General features: G+C 31.5%; 1 protein-coding gene and 1 non-coding gene across 2 annotated transcripts in view; one reads left to right on the plus strand and one right to left on the minus strand.

Annotated features, from left to right (window-relative positions):
* PCDH15 (protocadherin related 15) overlaps nt 1-21,562 on the minus strand; it is a 1,779,889-nt gene that overhangs the window by 1,704,168 nt on the left and 54,159 nt on the right. The gene's annotated exons all lie outside the window — the stretch shown is intronic.
* Nucleotides 15,492-15,593, plus strand: LOC112441097 (small nucleolar RNA U13). The gene has a single exon (XR_003029073.1). It is a non-coding gene; the product is annotated as a small nucleolar RNA U13 (small nucleolar RNA).

The raw sequence follows: 21,562 nt of genomic DNA on the forward strand, positions 1-21,562 counted from the left end.
TAATAGAGTAGATTTGGGAGATTTCACTTCTACATTCCATGTGATTGAGGATAATGTTTTCATATTCTTTATTATTGTGAACAGATTTTCAAAATTTCTTAAAATAGAAACTCAAATGAAAGTACAATCTTTAAATAAATCTTAAAGGTACTGCCAGTATTTTTGCAGTGATAAAATCTATTATTTTCTTGTGGGTTAAAACTAAAGCCACATTATTAGTACTAGCTGTGCTATGTGAGGTAATAATAAAGCTGTTATTATAAATATAAATATTTCACTATAATTGTAACCTCAATTCCTATCTTTGTGTTCCCAAATCAAAAGCTAAGAATACTTTTAGAAAAAGTAGTTAATTAGCACTTCATAATTTGAAAAAATATACAGTTGTTACAGTCAACATTTTATTGGTAGAGAAAATGATTATGGTTTTGAATGCATTCTTTTAAATTTAGTGAGTGAATTCCAATTCAAAATATACTTTGAAAATATTAACTAATGCATGACTTACAAATATTATAAAACATAATGGCTTTTATTATAAACTATTATAAATATATGTACTAAAAGAGAAAAAGTAAGCAAATCATTTTTTGCCCAATAAATGTGATTTTGTTTTCTTAAAATGCAGGGAATACTAAACAACATTAACATTTTAGAAATAATTTAAACTTAAATATGTTAATCCATGTAATCTTGTGAAGAATGACATCAGTCACTTTGGTTATTTAATTAAAAGCCCATTAGGGAAAGAAACAAAACAAAAAGATAAACAACAAAGTGAGATACATTAATTGAATTACACAGAGTACACATGAAAGTTTTTATAAGTTTTAATTATATAAATATCTCTCAATTTTTCTTAAATTGCTGATTTCATAAATTAAGTAGAGATAATCATTGACCACAGAATAAGTGATGGTTAGATTCTTTCAGCAACATAATTTCATTTACTCTTTTCTACCGCTAGGTTAATTTAAAAAAAAACATGAAATCCAAATTCGTGTTATTTTGTGTGGTTCACCTCTGGATTTCTGATTCTCAAAAGTATGCACAGCAAATGTGAAGCATTCCATAAATAGCTGAATTACTGAGTAAATGTAATTCCTAAATTTTCATTAAACATAAACTTTCTATGTAATCCAGTAATTAAAATAAATCATTATTACTCACTAAAGGCTTTAAAATAGTATGCTAACCCTGAACAAAGTGGTGTTTTTTATTCTTTAAACAAAAACTTATTCATCATAAAAACATTAAAAATACTATTTTTAATGAACATTCATTGTCATTTTGGCACATTCCTTCCAATTTCTGTCCTGTGTAGTATCTAACACAGAGGTTGCAAGGAGACTCTGAATTTGACTTTCTCAGCCTGAATTTTTGTCCTCTTGTTTATTAGCTGTGAGAACAAGGATCAGTAACATAAACCCTGTATCTTAAATTTTTTTGTCTCAAAAATTAAGCTAAAACTTTTAACTACATTACAGGACTATTATAGGATTACATGAGTTAACTAATATGATGAGTATGTAGTTGAGAGTCTGTTACAAACTAAGTGATCAATATATATAAGTTCTGCATAATTAAGATGATTATGGTGATAATGATGATGTTGATATCTATACGTCCTTAAAGAACCTGACTATAAAAGGCACTGAAAAATAGATTCAATTTGGAAATGTTAAATATAAGTTTTTAATTTGTCTAGGAAGAACCAGAACCAAGTTTTAACATGTAGTTCATACAAAATACTACCTAAATTCTTTTGGGGTTCACAATTAAGGTTGTACTCTGTACTCAGGAAAAAGTTTATGTCCATAACAAAAGATATGTAAAGCTTGTGCTTGTTCCCACTACCTCTGTCCAGCCCAAAGAACTTTTTCAATTCCTGTTCTAAACCAGTGATCTAATAATTCTGAAGCAATATTCAAGAAGACTGGCATACATTCTCCAGTGCCACATTTGCATTAGGAAGCTGCAACATTTTCTAGTCTCAATTTCTCAATCTTTAAATTAGGCATAACTCTATTTTTCTTCGTTTTTGAAGGTATGGAAGAATAGATGATAAGATGTGTAAAAATAGTCTAGAAAGGTTTTTTTAAATTTATTAATAGACTATATTAATAGTTTAAGATTTACAGACAACTTGAGCATAAATTACAGAGATCTCATATTCTTTTCCGCTCAGTTTCCCCTGTCATTAACATCTTACCTTAGTGAGGTACAATTATTATAATTAATGAACCAATATTGACATTATTACAGTTGAACTTTCAACAACTTGAGTTAGGACTGTGCAGGGTCACTCCTATGAAGACATTTTTTAATCAAACACGGATCGAAAATACAGCTTTTGTGGGATGCAAAACCCACACCTATGGGGGGCCAAATATTCCTATATGTTGCTTCTGAAGGAATGTATGCAGGACTTCAGTTTATGTGGATTTGGGTATTAGTGCAGGTGGTCATGCAACCAAACCCTGTGTAAAATGAGGGACAACCATATTAACTAAAGTCCATAGTTAATTTTGATTTCCTTAGTTTTTACCTAATGTCCTTTTATGTTCTAGTATTTCATCCAAAATACCACTTAAAATTTAGTTGTTTTATGTCCTTAAGCTCTTCTTGGCATTCCTGTTTTTGATGATATAGACAGTTGTGAGGCATACTGGCCAGGTATGTTATAGCATGCCTCTAAACTGATATTTGTCTCATGTTTTACCCCTGAAAAGGGTTTATGGGTTTGGGAAAGTCTAGAAAAGTTAATTAGAAGATATCAATTACTTCTTCCTTACTATTTGAAGAAAATCAGTATTTCCATAATTAATAAAGTAATTTTCTGTTTTGAAGACATTTTAAAATGATACATTAAAACAATCTTTGGGATCATAGAAGCTATTTCTAAACCAATTAAAATTATTACCAGTAACTACTATTTTAAGAAATCGCTCTATGCTGAGTGTTTCAAGTCCACTTAATCCTCACAATGATTAAAAAAGATAGATCAGCTTATCCCTATCTTCAAAGCAGATGAAAAAATGGGCTCTTCAATTATATAATTTTCCCTTGTTCAAAAGCTCATCAGTAGAGCTGAGCCCTAAAGCTGCTTACTTCTGATTTCAACTACATCACCCAGTACTTTCAATATAAGAAAGCCGTTTTATTTTCTCTCAAAGTTCTTCTGCTTCTCCAATACTTAAAAATTCATTTAATCCTGCATTTATACAGATATCTTTCCCAGCTAATGGGCAATGGCTATGTGGTGTAGTTTTCCTCCTGGATAAATATTTTATTATTCTCTAGAGATGCCCCTTCTCAATTTTTGACTTAAAGAAGGAGAAACAAGTAAGTGAAGACCACTTATTTTACACGGACTAGATTTAAAATTAATTATTAAGGAGAAATGTAACTATAGATGTAGAAAATATCCTATCTTTGAACTTCTGCAATCTTTGAATGACATGTTAGAAGTAATGAGGATGCTTAGTGGATTTTTTTTTCCTTTTAAGTGATTTTAAAGTATAGTCTAAAATGTACATGCATAGAAAATTAATAAAAATAATATGAAGAACACCAGAGAATCTGCCATACAGATGATGAATAAAATTATTAAAAACATATTTCAATGGCTCTCCATAGTCGCATTATTTTTCCTCCCCACAATTTGCCTTACATCATCCAAAGAAATCACTTCCAGTGTTTGTTCATTATCATTCAGATACCTTTTTTACTAGTTTTGCTTTATACTTAATGTATTCTAAAATATATTTTTGCATATTTTAAACTTCTTTAAATAAGCTTCTTTAAATGTTCTAAATCTGACACTTTTTCTTTTTCTCTCTCTCCATATATACACACACTATAGCTCTAGATTATTAATTTTTATTTGTTGTTTATAATTACACCATAATTTATTGCCCTAGTGGTGTTTATAATTACACCGTTACTTATTTATTGCCCTAGTGGTGAACACTTAGGCTTTTCCAAATTTTTGATAAGACATGTAATAATGACATGCTATAATGAAAAATATTACACATGTCATCTGGTTTTCATAGAAGACAGTTGCTTTGGGCCCTAAGATTTACATTAAAGAATGGAACTCCTGGGATATCTATTGCTGCATATCTTTGCCTCCACCATATATTGTGAACCTGCTCTTCAAGATGCTTATGCCAAATCATGCTGCTAATGGAAGTGGAAAATCCTATTGGTTTCTGATACTATATGCTTTTCCCCAAACTTGCAACTATGAGATTGTTTTAATCTTATTTTTTGTAGACTGGGTTTAAAAGTTATTTACATTGGGCCAGGAGTGGTGGCTCACACCTGTAATCCCAGCATTTTGGGAAGCTGAGGTGGGCTGATCACTTAAGGTCCGGAGTTTGAGATCAGCCTGGCCAATATGGTGAAACCCTGTCCCGCAAAGAAAAAAAAAAGGTACAAAAATTATTTGGATGTGGTGGCGTGTGTGCGTGCAATCCCAGCTACTTGGGAGGCTGAGGCAGGAGAATCGTTTGGACCCGGAAGGCAAATTATGAAGTGAGCCTAGATCGCACCACTGTACTCTATCCTGGGAGACTGTGTCTCAAAAACAAAACAAAACAAAAAAGTTTTTTACATTTTTCTTAACAACTAGTAAAGTTGAATATTCAATCATAATTTATTAATCATGTGTATTTGTGTATTTGCTCTTTATTGAATGTGTTTTCACATTGTTTGACCAATTGGCAGAGGGAAGGTTTCTTCACCTTATTGATTTTTATGAGTTCTCTGTATATTCTGGTGACTATCTCTCTGCTGCTTACATTTTGTGCAAACACATTCTTTAGCATTCCTGTTCACAATTGTACCAGTTTTAATATAGCCAAACTTATCTATCTTTTAATGTCTTCTGCTTTTAATCTGCAATATTTAGCACTAAAATACAAACCTAGTTGCAATATATTTCTATACATCTTTGATTTGATTTGCTAAAACATTTAAGTTTATTGAGTGAACACCCAAAAGCAGATTGATCTGTAAACTTTTTTATCATATTTTCATAACATAATAAGACTATTAGACTTGTAGAGTTTGTTTTAGATTATTCACTAATTTTTACTTTTCTGGAAAATATTGTGATATTAGGCTATGTGATCAGAACTGGTTACCATAAACTGGATTTGGTCAAAATCAACAAGTTAAATGTAGGGCTGCCATTATAAGCCAGAAGTGAATTCCATTATAAGCCAGAAGTGATGAATTCAAGATCATGCAGAGGTAGAATCAGAGAACACAAATAAACTGCATGAGACGATAGCCCCCTTGTCATCTCTCATTATCTTACTGTGGCTTTTGCCTCATCTCAGGCTTTCATTCATTAGGGTTACCTTATGACCAAGTAACGGAGGTGAAAAAAAGGCCCAGCTAGCTTAATAGATGGGTTTGCTTAATATGGGTTTCAGAGTAATGAAGGATTGCTGCTATCTTAAAGCCAAATCAATAGTGATCCCGAAGGACAGAAGTCAGAAAAATTTTCCCCATGGACACTCACTACTTCATTCATGTTTTCTGAAAAGAAGAAAGAACCGAGGTAAGAAAATACACTGACATATGGAAGTGGTAAAGAGTTTGGAGGTTTACTTAGTGGTCTGGGTATACAGAGATTAAAGGGGAGAGAAAGAGCATTGGGGAAAACCTATTTGATGGACTTATAGAAATATCAATAAGTTATGAAGACTCTTTAATCTCGTGTTAATGCTAACTAAATAATATTCACCATGGAGAGGGCACTAGACAACCAAGTAGATAAAATGACTATGCCAACTGACATCTGCTAACCTCTGTCATTAGATGGCCTAGTGCTGGCATAATAGATGCCTCAGTGAAGAGACTGTGGTAGCAGAGATGGAGGCTAATCCAGACTCCACAGCATGGGCTTCTGTTCACCAGGGCTGATTTCTTTATAGCCACTGCTTATTATATATTCTGACAGCCACAGAAACAAACGCTGGACACCTCACTTGGCACTATAGTATGAGAGGATCAATCACTTTCTTGGGGACAAGTTGATGATATTGTGATCATCTTATTTTTAAAGAAGAAATAATTTGTCTGGATTGGAATTGACTCACATGATGGGTATGGGTTTGGTTTGCTTTTATGTCTGCAGGTGTTTAGCTACAACTTCTATCTAAGACCTTCAGAGTGCTTGAGCTGCTGAACAAGATCCTGCGCAATACTGCATTAACTCAAAGAACTCATTTTACATCTAATTTTTATTTTATATCAAAGTAATTCTCAGGGAATTGTTTTAAAACAACTGCAGAATATTTTATTTATAAAAATAATGTATAATGCCTATGCATACAATTAGTGTGCATTACAAAAGTACTTATTTATTAGCTTTATACAATTTTTAAACCAAACACTATACATAACATTATCTAGCATTGCCATAAATTTGTTTTAAACTTGTTAAAATGATACAGAATATAACTCAAATGACCTAGTAATATCATATGTTTCTATTCTCAGAATTTCCCCCTCACAGATTCCTGAAACGTTTTTCTTTCCATTTTTCCTACCTTGAATAGAGGTAGTCTTTTAGTATTGCCTATAATGTATTTGTTATTTTTGTTGTTAGCATTTTAATTGAAGTGTAATACATGTACAGATACGTGAAAAAATATTATTGGTATAAATAAACCATCACAAAGTGAAAACATTTATGTAATCCCCACACAGGTAAATAAATAAATAACATTAACAGTTCTCTAGAAGTCTCCCTTATGTCACCTCCCAGTGCCAAATCTCTATCCAGACTCTATAACCATAGATTTCTTGTAAGCTTGCAGGTATTATAACGGTATTTCATTCCTGATTATGGCCCTACACTTCCACCTTACATCTCACACAGCACTTTGTAAGGCACATCACAGATGATCAGGTAGGACAAATACCATGTCCCAAATAGAACCAAATGTATACCAATATAGTCGATGGGCCTATTATTACTCTAAATTAATAATAAAAAATATCATATAGTTATTCAAACTTCACATTGAATAACAGCTTTTTAAATTTTGAAAAGAAGTGTTGTATAACAACTTTTGTTACATTAATATAATCAAAATACAGTAGAGTTTTATTTTTAAAGAAGGATAATATGTAGAGACAATGATAAACTATTTTCAAAAGCAAATCATATGTGGCCATTATAAATGACAAGCACTATAAGGCTAGCTGCGGAATATTAGCATGTCATATGTGAGAAATGAATAAAATTATGTCATGGAGAATAGTATCGGAGCATTATTTACTTTATCACAAGTAAAGATAGTTAATAGGTTTGTTTTTACTAGTTTTAAAGTAGACCACTGATATTAAAATGTAAAAATTGTGTTCCATGTTAATGCAATACAAATAATTCTCACTAGAAAAAAAAAATCCTAGAGTTGAATTTTCTTTTTTTCATGGAGAAAGTTAACTGAACCAAAATTTCTGCCAGCAGAATTCAGTCTTACACATGTAGATGTGAAAGTGTGCATCTCCTCTCAACACAGCTTTCTTCAGTAATGACAGAATTTTTCCTAATAAAGAAAAATGTTTTTCAACATCCTGTAGAGTTCTCTTTACATAATATTTCAAAGTACCAAAAGACTCTTACAAACACTGTACTTTCCAATGATCACTAAAAAGGTCTCCAAATGCCACCATAGGAAAACTATTAAACAGGCAGTGATTATACGCCTAGACTCATACAACACTGTAGGCCATTAAGGACAAACCATTTTCCAATGCATTTAAGAGTTATATTAAAAGAAATTCATGTGAACTTTCTACTCTCCTCCTTCAAATGTTTACAGACAAACATGTCCTATCATTTGTAAAATGGCCTGCCACATTTAGAAATTTGAATTAAATTTCTGTAATAATTTAGGTCCAGGAAAAAATGTATAGTGATTTTCCCCTCAGCCAGTAGAGGATATAATGAAGGAAAAAATGCAGGAAGATGGCCAGAACACAAAGCAGCACTTGATATGCACAATATTTTACAATCTAGTATTCTTAGACTGAGAATGCTTGATGTTTTTTCCAACATTGTGAATGGACTTATCACACCCAATAACATCCTTCATACCTTTGCACATCAATGAATTTGGTTATTTTCCTTCTGTCTTGGTTGTCCAATAGTGATTGCCTTAATTGATAGTGAATTAAAATTATCTGTGGAGCTTTAAAAAATATGTTTCTGAGTAACACACTGAGAAATTCTGACCCATAATTCTATACTGAAACTTAGGAAATCCCAGATGATTATGACACCATATATCCAAAAGTAAGCATTTTGAAAGCACTAAAACCTTCACCACTTATCAAAACACAGTGAATTGTCATCTGTAAATCAATTCAGTAATGAAAAAGAGTAATGTCACCATGTAATATCAATGATCTTCAAACTTTCTCTTTTGTTGACATTGTATTTATTACTCACATTTCCACTTTCAAGTCCTGTGACATATCTGCCAGCTGTATTCCAGTGCCATTAATTAATATATCCTTTTTAGCCAATGATGTTAGATTTTTGGGCTATTAATAGATAAAGACTAACACGTAAATACAAATAAGGGAAATATAACATATAAATAAGGGAAACAGGAAAATAAAGAGTAACTTTTGTTGCAAAAATTTCACAAATGCAAGTCAAATTTCACAATTTTATTTTAAGTATTAAGAAATATGCCTTCTTTGGTGAAAATTATTTTCAAAACAAATTCAATAATTCATTTAAGATACTCTGGGAAGGTTATTTAGAAATGTTCTGGAGACAAAAGAGAATATATATTTTAAAAATAACTCAGGTGTTATCTAGGGAGTAACCTGAAAAATATTTTCACAGAACAAAGGTTAAGAAATTAATCTTCAGAAAGAAATTCAGGTAAAAGTACATGTCTAAAAAGACCTTGAAAACTGGGAAGTCAACAACTTTTCACATCACTAAACATTTTATATAAACTTATTTTATTATAGCCAGATTAGAAACATACAGGCTACAGTTTTCAAAACTAGATTAATGTGAAACCCTTGGATTTTTAGGAAAATTAGTCTGTTTTTCTACTATCACAGCAAACAAAACTTTGTCATCATAAGTGCTTAAGAATTAGCTGGAATAGCTAGAATGTATTTATCCAAAAGTTGTCTGTATTTAAACTTTTGAACATGATAGGACAATAAAGATTGTTTATGAATGATAATATTTTTTCAGGTGTCTTAATTATAGTCTTTGAAAGAGTACAATTCCAAAATAGTATGATTTGAGGGCTGATGATAAGATGTTCCTGTTCCCAAATAGGCCTCTTAATCCACTTAGTACATAAATAAATTACATGAAGAGAGTACCACATGTTTGCCTTAAGACAAACATCTTACCTGGTACATTTTAAAACTAAGTATTTCAAGGAAATACCAGCGTAAACCTGTGGAAAGAGGAGAGCAGCCTGTTTTTCCAAGATGCCAATAACTGACACTTTTCAAATTTCTTGAATTTGGATTCATTTTGGGGAGAATAGAAAAAAGAAAGGAGCATGGTTAGTAAAATAAGAAAAGAACCCAATATTATTAACAGTCATAACATTTGCTAGTAATAGAGACTGCCCCAGTTTAAAATTGATTTTTCAATTAAAATATTAAATGTCATTTTATGATTTTTTAGTCTGGGAGGCAAGTCAGGAGACTTTTATTAATAGTCATTAATTGACAACGCTTCTACAGTTGTGCTTTTTATTTAATATTATAACACATTAACCACAGACATCCTTTGATTTTCTGTCATATTTTCAATTCTCTGTCTGTACACGTTGTCTCAAGAGTAGCAACATTTGTGAATTTATTTTAACAATTCATGATTTTGTCAGCATTTTAAGGGCTTACTGTTCCAAGGGGACATTATAACAAAGCACTGAAGAACACAGAACTTCAGTTTAGCTGGAAATTTATATTGGAATACCATTGTTGTCCCTTATTTACTGATTTATACACTGTTCATCAGTGAAATTGAAATAAGATTAGCTATTTTATACAGTTATTATAAGGATGAATTCAATTAGTTTTGAAATATTGGAAATATATGTATTTGATATAAAAACTTGTATATATTATTTTAAAAATATTTATTCATAATAGTTTTAAAACTTTTGTTTAGCCTAATCTAACATCATTTTCCAGAAAATAAATGTGAGGCATCATGTTCAGTAAAATGTGTAGAATCAAACTGACTGTATAAACCCAGCTTTGTCAGTTGAGAAATGTGTCGTACATCTATAAACTCCAGTGTCCACGTGGCATACCTGAGCATACCAAGTCCTTGCTGAGATATGTAATTAAAAGATATGAAATCAATGCTCAGGAGTATGCAGGCACCCAAACAATAGTCATTAACTATTTATGTGATATTTAGAAGTTAAAATTGAAATGACTTTGTGAGAAATGATACGTGTGGGGTAAAGAGAAGGATGTATAAATTTTGGTTTACATAACTGGATAGACAGTGATGTCATTCATGGAAACATTGTGAAAGAGTCTGGTTTACAGAATTCTGGGAAGATGATGGAAAAGCAAGCACTGGAAATCTCTTTACACATAAATAATAATTACACTGGCAAAATCTCTCTGATACAACTCTTTTGGAATTCTTGAATTTAGTGAAACTTACAACTTCCAGGAGAAAGCATGGATAATAAATTTTAGTTAATTTCAGCCGTTAGCTTAGGAGCAACTATCCATCCCCACCCTCAACCCCAAGACAGGGAGCTGTGCACGTATTTCTGCTGCAGCTTGCCTCTAGCTTGCAAAAACTACCATGAGCAAAAAGGACCACATCCTTCGGTTATCAAGGATCTGTGCTGTCATGGTTGATTGCTGCTTCTGAGCACAATGGTAGAGACAAAAAGGTGGTAGCCATTGTTTTTGCACTCCCTTCTGTTCTAAAACCCACTCTTGCTGGCTAAGGTGACTTCCAGGAGATTTAAAAGGCTGTTTGTCCCCCTACATTTTTCCTTTACCCCTTTGAGAAGTCAAACATTAAAGAATAGTATATTTCCAGAGCAACTGCATACATGAGGGAAATTAGAAAGTTTCAGTGTATCATCAAGAAATGGTGCAGGTTCATAAAATACTAATAAAAGTCTTTAAGTTTACAACTCAGTCTGATCTTCAGCACAGACACAGCCTGCAACAATATAAACAAAATAATAACAAAAACAGCAAGCCCTAGGGAAGGGAGAAAATCTGATTTCAAGATTTACCATTTAATTAAATTCAGATGTCCAGTTTTCAACAAATAATCACGAGGCACACACAGGAACAAGAAAGTATGGCTCATTTAAAGAAAACAGATAAAGCAAAATAAAGTCACCGAGAAAGACCTGATGGTAGATCCACTACATACTTTAAAATAACCATTATAATGGTGTCCAAAAAACTAAAGGAAAGCATAGAGAAAGTCAAGGAAACAATGGATGAACAAAATGAAAATATCAATAGAGACAGAAAGGCTAAAAATGAACAAAAAAAAATCAGGAGCTGAAAATTACCACTGAATGAAAATTCCATAACCTATCCCCCAGAGAATATATAAATTATTCTCATACAAAAACTAAGGTAGTTCATTAACCGCTATAAATGCTCAAGGAATCCTGCAGCTTAAAATAAAAGGACATTAGATAGTAACTCAAAGCTATATGAATAAGTATATATCTCAGTAAAGGTAAACGCATGGACAATATAAAAGCTAGTATTATTGTAACATTGGTTTGTAACTTCATTATTTATTTTCCACAGACTTCAAGAGACTAATATATTAAACAATTATTAGTCTAAAGTTCCCATTATTATAACTTTGGTTTGTACATCTACATTTTGTTTTATACATAATAGAGAATACTAATATATTAAAAATGATTATGTTTTTGAATGTACAACGTATAGACATAATTTTGTGACATTAATAACTGAAAAAATGTGAATGAAGATGTTATAGGAGCTGAGTTTTTGTATATTATAGAACTTTTGCTAATATACATTCAAATTAGAGTATTATAATTTTAGAGTGTTGGCGGTTAATACGGTATCCACAAAGAAAATAATTATAGAATATACATTTAAAAACGTATGAAAGGAATTTAAATTTTCACTACAAAATATAAATTCAATACTAAAAAAGCTACAAGGCATCTAGAAAATAAATAACAAAATGACAGTTACAGTTATCTTCTTATTAACAATTACTTTAATTTTAAATAGCAAAGCCCTTCAAACAAAAGACTGATACTGGCAGCATGGATTATGGCCATGATCCAACTATATACTGTCTAAAAGAGACTCACTCTATATCTGAATACAAAAACAGATTGAAAGTGAAAGGATAGAAAAAGACGCTCCATGTAAACAGTAACCATAAGAGTACTGGGGTGGTTATATTAATACCAGATAAAATAGACTTTAAATAACTGTTAAAAGGTTGCAAGAGTCAAAGGAGGACATTATATATTAATAAAAGGTTCAATATTCCAAGAAGCTATAATAAATATCAACATGTACATAACAGACTACTAGAAGGAAATTTTGATATAAATGAAGGAAAAATAAATAGTTCTACAATAATAATTGAAGACTTCAAAATCTACCCTTAGTAATGGACAAACCAATCAGAAGATAAGTAAAGAAATAAATAACAATAGAGGACTTAAAAAACACAATAAACCAACAAGATGTCAGAGATATTTACAGAATATTCTACCCCACAACAGAATATGCATTCTTCTCAAGTGCACATGGAATGTTTTCCAGGACGGATTATGTGTTAGGCCACAAATTACATCTCAGTAGGTTTAAAAGATATCATACAAAGTATCTTTGCCAACTACAACAAAATTAGGTTAGAAATTAGTAACAAAAGAAAAAGTGGAAAAATCAAAAAATGTGTGGAAATTAAACATGTATTTCTAAATTACCAATTGATCACAGAAGAAATAACAGGGGAACTGTACACGTATTTCGAAATAAATGAAAACTAAATCACAACATGCCAAAATTTATGAGACATAGAAAAAGCAGCGCTAAGAGAGAAATGTATAGCTATAAATGCTTACATTTAAAAGTAAGAAATATTTTCTTTTAATTTAGAAAAAGACATATCTCAAATCAACCACTTTACAACTTAAACCAGAAAAACAAACTGAAGGCAAGTAGAAGACAGAAGATAATAAAGACTAGAGCAGAGATAGACAAAATAGATGATAGAAAAACAATGAAACCAAAAGTTGGTTGTTTGAAAAGATCAACAACATTAGTAAACTTTTAGCTAGACGGACTAAGAGTAAAAGAAGACTCAAAATTACTACAATGAGAAATGAAAATGGTGACTTTGCTATCAATTCTACAGAAATAAAATTGACTATAAGAGAGTACTATGAAAACTTGTATGCCTAGAAATCTAATTACATATGAAATGGAAAAATTCCTAGAGACATAAAACTTACCAACACTAAATAATGATAAAATTAAAAATGTAAATAGACTGATACCTACTAAGGAGACTGAACCAGTAATAAAATATCTCCTGACAACAAAAGCCCTGGACCTGATGGCATCACCAGTGAATTCCATAAAACATTTAAAGAACTAGCATCAATCTTTTTCAAACTTTTCCAAAAATGCTGTCATGAGGGAACATTTCCAAAACTCATTCTATAAGACATCATTAGCCTAATACCATAGACATATCCTTTATAAACACTGATGCAAAAATCCTCAAAAAATTACTAGCAAAACAAGTTATTAAGCAGCAGATTAAAATGATTACAGACCACAAGCAAAAGAGATTTATTAATATTAATGGAAATCAAAGATATTTCAACATACAAAAATTGTTAAATGTAATACACCATATTAACAATGAACGGTAAGAATCACATGGTTATCTCAACTGATGCATAAATAGCATTTGGCAAAATTTTGTACCCTTTCATGATTTAAAAAAAACACTCAACAAAGTAGAAATATATGGAAACCACCTTAACCTAATAAAAAAATTCATATATAAAAGTCCCATATAAAACGTCATAGTCAATCGTGAAAAACTTAAGAGTTTTCCCTCTGTGATAAGCAACAAGGCAAGGAAGCCTGAGCTTACTACTATTCAATATAGTACTAAAAGATCTGGCCAGAAAAAAATATGTAAGGAAAAGAAAAATAAAAGGCATAAAATTGGAAAGGAAGAAGTCAAATTATCTTTGTTTACAGATAATATAATCTTATTTATAGAAAACGCTGAAAATTCCACTAAAATAGTAGAACCAATAAATTAAGTCACCACATAAAAATCAAGTGCATATCTATACAATAACAAAGAATAATCCAAAAACAAAATTAATAAAATAATTTAATTTGCAATAGCATCAAAAATATAAACTATTTTTATTTAACCAAGAAAATAAAAGACCTGTCCTATAAAAGCTACAAAACATTCCAAAAGAAATTAAAGAATATAAAAATGAATGGAAAGGCATCTCATATTCATGATTGGAAGACTTAACATTGTTATAATGTCAACACCACAGATTCAATGAAAATCTATAGACTTAACGCAATCCCTATCAAAATCCCAATGATGCCTTAAAGCAGAAATACAAAAAACTCATCCTAAAATTCATAGGAATTTCAAGAGACTCCAAATAGCTAAATTGATCCTAGAAAAGAACAAGCTAGAACACTCAGACTCCTGATTTCCAAACTTACTATAAAGCTACAGTAATCAAAACATTGTGGTACTGGCATAAAGACAGACATATGGACCGGTGTAATAGGAAAGGTTGCCTAGAAGTAAAGTCTCACATGTATGGTCAAATGATTTTCAATTACGGTGTCAAGAGTATTCAATGGGGAAAAGGCAGTATTTTCAATAAATGTTGCAGGGAAAATGAGATATCCATATGCAAAATAATAAAGTTGGATCCTTACTTAACACCATATACAAAAATTTAGTCAAAATGGATCCATGACCTAAACGGAAGACCTAAAACTATAAACTCTTACAAGAAAGATAAGTTTTAATACTTCAGATTTGGCAATATTTTTTAATAAGACACCTGACATTCACAAAACAAAATTAAAAAGAGGCAAACGGGCTTCACAAAAAGTAAAAAAAAAAAAAAAAGATGAAATAAAAATGCACGCATCAAAAGAAAATTATAACTACAGTAAAAGGCAATTTACCTAATGGAAGAAAATATTTGCAGAACATATATCTAGTAAAGGATTAATATTCAGAATATACAGAGCACTCCTAAAGCTCAGTAACAAAAAACAAGCAACCTGATTCAAAAATCGTCAAAATACTTGAATAGACATTTATCCAAAGAAGATATACAAATGGCAAATAAACACTTGAAAACATGCACAACATCACTAATCATTAGGAAAATGCAAATAAAAACTACAATGAGATTATTTTTGTAGTTCATAAGCGCGATGACTGGGTGTTCACACACAGGTGCAAGTTGTGCCACCTTCGAACCTTGTTACACCGTTGGCACATTACCCATCAGACATGAAAAAAAAAACTACAATGAGATACCAGCCCATACCCATTTAGGATGGAAGCTATCAAAATAAAACAGAAAATAATAATTTGGCAAGAATGGAGAGAACATAAAACCCTTGTGCACTGTTAGTGGGAATAAATATAAAATGGAAAAACTGTTGTGAAAAATAATATGGTGAATCATCAAAAATTCAACATGAAATTACCATATGATTCTGCAATTCCATTTCTAGGTATGTACCCAATAGTTTCTTAAATATGTATTTTATACCCATGTTGTTAATAGCATTACTAATAATAGCTAAAATTTAGAAGCAACTCAAGAGTCTATCAAGAGTAGAACGGATAAGCAAAATGTGGTTTTTGTATACAATAGAATATTATTCAACCTTAAGAAGGGAGGAAATTCTAATATATGCTACAACATGTGTGAACCTTGAGGGTGTTATATCAAGTAAAATAAGCCACTCACAGAAAGGCAAATACTCTATTATTCTACTTATATGAGGTACTCAGTGTAGTCAAAATCCTCAGAACAGACAGTGAAATAATGGTTGCCAGGGGCTAATGGAGGGAAAATTTTTCAGTTTTAAAGATTGTAAGAGTTCTGGAGATGGACAATAATGACGACTGAACAATAATATAAATGTGATTAATGATAATTACATTATGTGTATTTTTACCAAAATACAAAATTGGAGAATATAAACAAATAAAAATAAATAAATAAAAAACCAAACCAAACAAAAACCCTGGTTTAAAAGAACAGAATTATGAGTTTGGCTTTGAACAAGCTAATTGGACATGTTATCGGGACTTCCAAAAGAGGATTCAAGTATCTAATGAAATATAGTTAATTTAATGCCACCTATTGCTATTGTCATTCACAGATTCCACACTCAGAAGTTGGAACAGAAAATGTAATTTTTTGAGTCATCTGCACAGATCCTTGATCACTAGGGATGCTCTGGAGATAGAACAGCCTCACATTATTCATCATCGAGCAAAGATACCCAGGTCTTAAAGCCATGTCCTCGCTGCATCTGTCACTGCATGCAGGATTCTGGGAGGGGTAACTTTGAGCAAGGCAGCTGTCTGATGCTAGTTGAAATCTCTGAGAGAGGGAATGGTGGAGAGAGTGGTGTTGCTGAGAGCGAAAGAATGTTTGCAGAAAGCACTCCCTAATGCTGGGACAACATGTCCTCCTTTGAAGAGGCAATAAGGCGACAAATCACTTTGTTCACAATTCTAGTTATGCATCACCACATCTACCGTACTCCCATGTAATATGTTTAACTTGGTCCCTCCTAAGCTACTAATGACCTGGATCTATAAGATACACATTTAAGAATGACTACCATAAATATTCATTTAAAAGAGGTATATGGTTTATGGACCATGAAGATATTAAAATTACCTATGCAATAAGATGCTTCAGTACTTTCAAAAGTATCAAACAAGATGTGATAGACCTTTATTGCAGATGGAAATACATCAAGATAAACCTTTAGCTTTCCAGGTCATATATAAACATCTGTTAAAAGCTACCTACATTTAGTGTTATGCTCACCCATACTCTGTCCACGTCTAGGATAACAAAGGGCAAAAAGTGTTCATTTATTCAGGTGTGGAAAGGTTAATTACTCAAAAAATAAATTTTAAAAACAATCAAAACAAACAGAAATTTCCAAATTGTATCAAATAGAGAACTCATCCTTGATTTTTCAAAGAATTTTCTCAAAAAAAAAAAAACCAGAAACAACAATTTCAAATGAAACATCATGATGAGAATATCTTCAGAATATTTTACTCTGTTTCTAAGGAAATGTGGGTGAGTCCTACATTACTGAAAGTGGTCTTCGTTTTCTCCAAATATGCTATTTTCAGAAATAAGAAAACGTACAGCTCAGTAAAACACTGTAATAAAAAGCATGATATTTAATGTAAACTCATTCAGAGTAATCGTGTGAACATGGTTCTATTTCTGTCTATGTCTATACATCATCATCCTAAGGCCAGTAAATTTATTTTAAACTAAATATTGGTCTCCTGAGGCAGAGGTAATACAATAATAATAATTTAGAAAAAAAATTACATTTTAACACTGCCACTTTTTCATAATAGTGCTATTTTTCCCTACATAATGCAAAAACACAGACAAATCCAAAAAGCATATTTGTGCCTTAAATTGGGGCAAAATAGGGTTTTTTTTTCTCAAACATGGGATAGTAAGAAGAGCTCTCATCTTAAATTCTTACAGTTAGTTGAATTGTTTACACCAACATTGCATTTTTATAAATAGCTTCTCTTTGTTTCTTAAAAATACTAGAATTTCAAGTTGCAGTTTTTGACAGCTTTATCGTCTGTAATAGTCATGTTTAGAAAAGACCTGGCAGGTGAACAAATACAGCCCACAAGAAGTAGAAAGACAAACATTATTAAGAGGTTTTTGACAATTTTTACAAAGAAAAATATTTTATAAAAGACAACCCTGTTTTCTTCACATTTTAGAGCTAGTCTTCATAAGTGTCTAATACAACACTGGATGATTGTAGGCATAGTTTTTCACTTAAGTATTAATAGAAATAATTTATTACTAAAATATTCATTTATTTTTAAATTTAAGTTAGAAAGAAGTTTGCTGCTTTCTGATATGAAATTTTGAAGCTCAGGAACCAATTTTTTTCTTTGAGAACACATCTCTGAAATTACAGTGTCAGTCAATGAGAAATATGGCTTGATATTCAAAGAGCATAAAATCTGATTTATATATGACTTTTAAGAATGTCTTCTTGTATAAAGTAATATATATTTACTTATTCTATGAATGCAGTGATTTATACTATACTGCAGGATTTACTATGAGATATTTATCATATCTTTGCCTATATACATAAAGGCAAAGTGGAAAATGTTTTCAAATGCTATTGATTTCCATCCAGACTTAATGAAAAGCCTGACCTTCTGAAAACAGACTTATTATCACTACTTCCTTATTAGCTGTTATACACTATTTCTTCTTTCAAGTGTTATCGTCTGTTTAACTTGGCATTAGCAAAGGCAATAATCATTACTTTTAGTTGTTCCCCATGTTAAAACTTTTTTTAAGGCCACTATTATAAAAGCAATATCAAAAGCAAAATTCCCTAAATATAGGATATAGTTTGGATGTTTTCTCCCCTCCAAATCTCATGTTGAACTGTGATCCCCAGATCCGTTGAAGGTGGGTCCTAGGTTGGGAGGTGTTTGGATCATGGCAGGTGGCTCCCTCATGAATACCTTCGTGCCTTCCCTGCAGTAATGAGTTCATGTGAGAGTTGGTTTTTAAAGGGCCTGACACTTCACCACTCACTCTCTTGCTCTCTCTTTTGCCATGTGATACAGAGGCTCCCACTTTGCCTTTCACCATGATTGGAAGTTTCCTGAGGCCTCACCAGGAGCAGATAATGGCACTATATTTCTTATACAGCCTGTAGAACTGTGAGCTAAATAAACCTCTTATCTTTATAAATTATGCAGTCTCAGGTATTCCTTATAGCAACTCAAATGGACTAACACAATATTTTTCATGGAAAGAAATGTGAATGGCTTTATGAGCACATTAGTTCTCATACAAATACAAAACATATAGCTTAACTATGAAAAAAGTAATAAGTAAATATCATTATTAATAGGTAATAATTTAAGAATTCCACAGTGAAGAACTCCTTCATTACACATCAATGTGTACCATAGGAACCACTGATAAGGTGGCAACAAGAAAAAATCTCTTCAAATTAGTAACTAATCTTTCAAAATCTGTTATTAGGTAAAATATAATAGTTGTATTTCAAGTATTACATTGACTTTGCTTAGATTAAAATTATCACACATATGAGACAACTGCATAATCTGAAATATAAATTTAGGGAGAATGAGCTACAAATAAACACTAAGATAGTGAGAAAGATAGTAGGGCATTGGACAAAGATATTCCAGTTTATACAAGCCTGAGTTTAAGTATGCCAACTTGCCTTAGATTCTTGAAATTTATACTTTATCATTGTATGCACTGTATCTTTGCAAAGCAATAAAAGTGTGTAAGGAACCAAGAATGACATAAGTCTGCTAGGATATTTTTTATATGCCACGTGTCTTGCTATAAACTTCCTTCAAATAATTCTGATTGTAACAAAAATATCATTTTGTTTTCAATATTTTATGAAGTTGTAAAATATTCCCAAGGAATGATTATCAGACAAATACTTGGCTCTGTGCTCTCTTTAGAGCAGTTTTCCACCTTGGGAAACTGCTTTTGAGATCAGCAAAATAAAACCGCTGATATTTTTAGAGCCCATACAGTAATGTTTAGAGAAGTTTTCTGATTTCTTTTTGGATACAGGTACCCCAGAATTATTTAAAGTAGTATTCATAAAAGGACTGCCTTATGATATTTAATATAAAATGAAAGTAATTTATATTAGAGTATATAAAGTATAGTGAATATTCAAAAAGCTCCAGTACATTCTGTCTCCTTCACACTTGTTTTTAGTTCTGAAACTAATACAAGGATTTAGAAAATAGGACTTTATGCAATATAAACCACCTAGCTAGTATATTAATATATTATAATTTTTAAATATTAATTATTAAAAATTATTTAGTGCCTTCATTATGCCAGGCACTCTTCTAAGCACTGAAGAAACGCAATGATCAAAACACATACAATTATGCTATCTTGGAATTTACAGTCCATGAGGAGTAAGTGAGGAGAGATAAACAACAAACGAGGAAACAAGCAAATACAGAATATGTCATGTACGGATTTTGGTTGTGATGAAATATAAATCATGTAAGGAAGGAAATGGTGGTGCAGGTGTTGAGGGCAATATTTCAGATGCTATGAGAAAACAGGTCTCTCTGTGAAGGTTTCATTTCAGCAGAGAGCTGAACGAAATCAAGGTAAAAGGCATGCTGATCATTAGGGAACAGAGTGTTCATGTAAAGTGCAATAATGAAATTGAAAAGGTCTAACTTGATGTGGTTTGGGGTACCTGAAGAGCAGCAAGATGACTAGTATGGCTGAAGCAAAGAAGCAGTGCATGGTAGAAAATTATCTCAGAGAGGTCACTAGAACAAATACATTGATCTGTTTGCAGTGAATTGATTCTTAAAATTTTAGTAATTATGATGTTATATTTACTCTATTAGACAACGTGACAAGAAGAATGGATCATTAAAGAGGCATAAGTGGAAAACACCTGTTTCAAGATATGTAGTGCTATGATAACACCAAGGGAATACATTTGAAAGCATTAGTTTGCAGCTGCAGATGTAATGAGTTTCTCTAATATTACTTCTTTGTAAGTGAAAAGGAGCTGAGAAAATTAGATGACAAAAATTCTAAAAATGTTAAAGCAACAAAGATAAATGTAATTAGATGTGAGGAATGTTCAACTGCCAACTGGCAGTATAGCTGTACTTGAAAGAAATTGATGGGCCATCTAACAATTCTAGTCCCTTATATTCCAGCAGCCACTTCCTGAAAAAATATTCAGTTGGGAAGAAAGTTAGATACCAGGATCTGTCTTTCAAGATGAAGCTTCTTGAAACTTCTTCTCTCGACATTGTAGTTTAAACGGAAGTTTGAAATAATTACAAGTTTTCAATAATTCTACCACATTTCTTTATTGTATATTAGGGAATTCTGTCATTTGCAACAACAGAGATTCCATCGAATTTTATGATCTCATTGAAAAGCTGCTATATTTGAAAATAATCAAATGTAAAAGTCTATTTCAAAGCTTTTGACATTTTAACTGTTTATCAAAAGAAAATTCGAATTAGTAATAATTTTCAGATTCAATATCAAATTATGTAATAACTCAGCATATACTTCACACTAAGCCAATAAGGTATGCTTACTGTTTTGATGTGTTTTTATTTGATGGCATATCCTGCTAGAATCAAAGTCTGACCCATTTTCTGTGTAAAACA

Source organism: Pan paniscus, chromosome 8, assembly GCF_029289425.2.
Source record: "Pan paniscus chromosome 8, NHGRI_mPanPan1-v2.0_pri, whole genome shotgun sequence".
In the NCBI taxonomy this organism is placed as follows: Eukaryota; Metazoa; Chordata; class Mammalia; order Primates; family Hominidae; genus Pan; species Pan paniscus.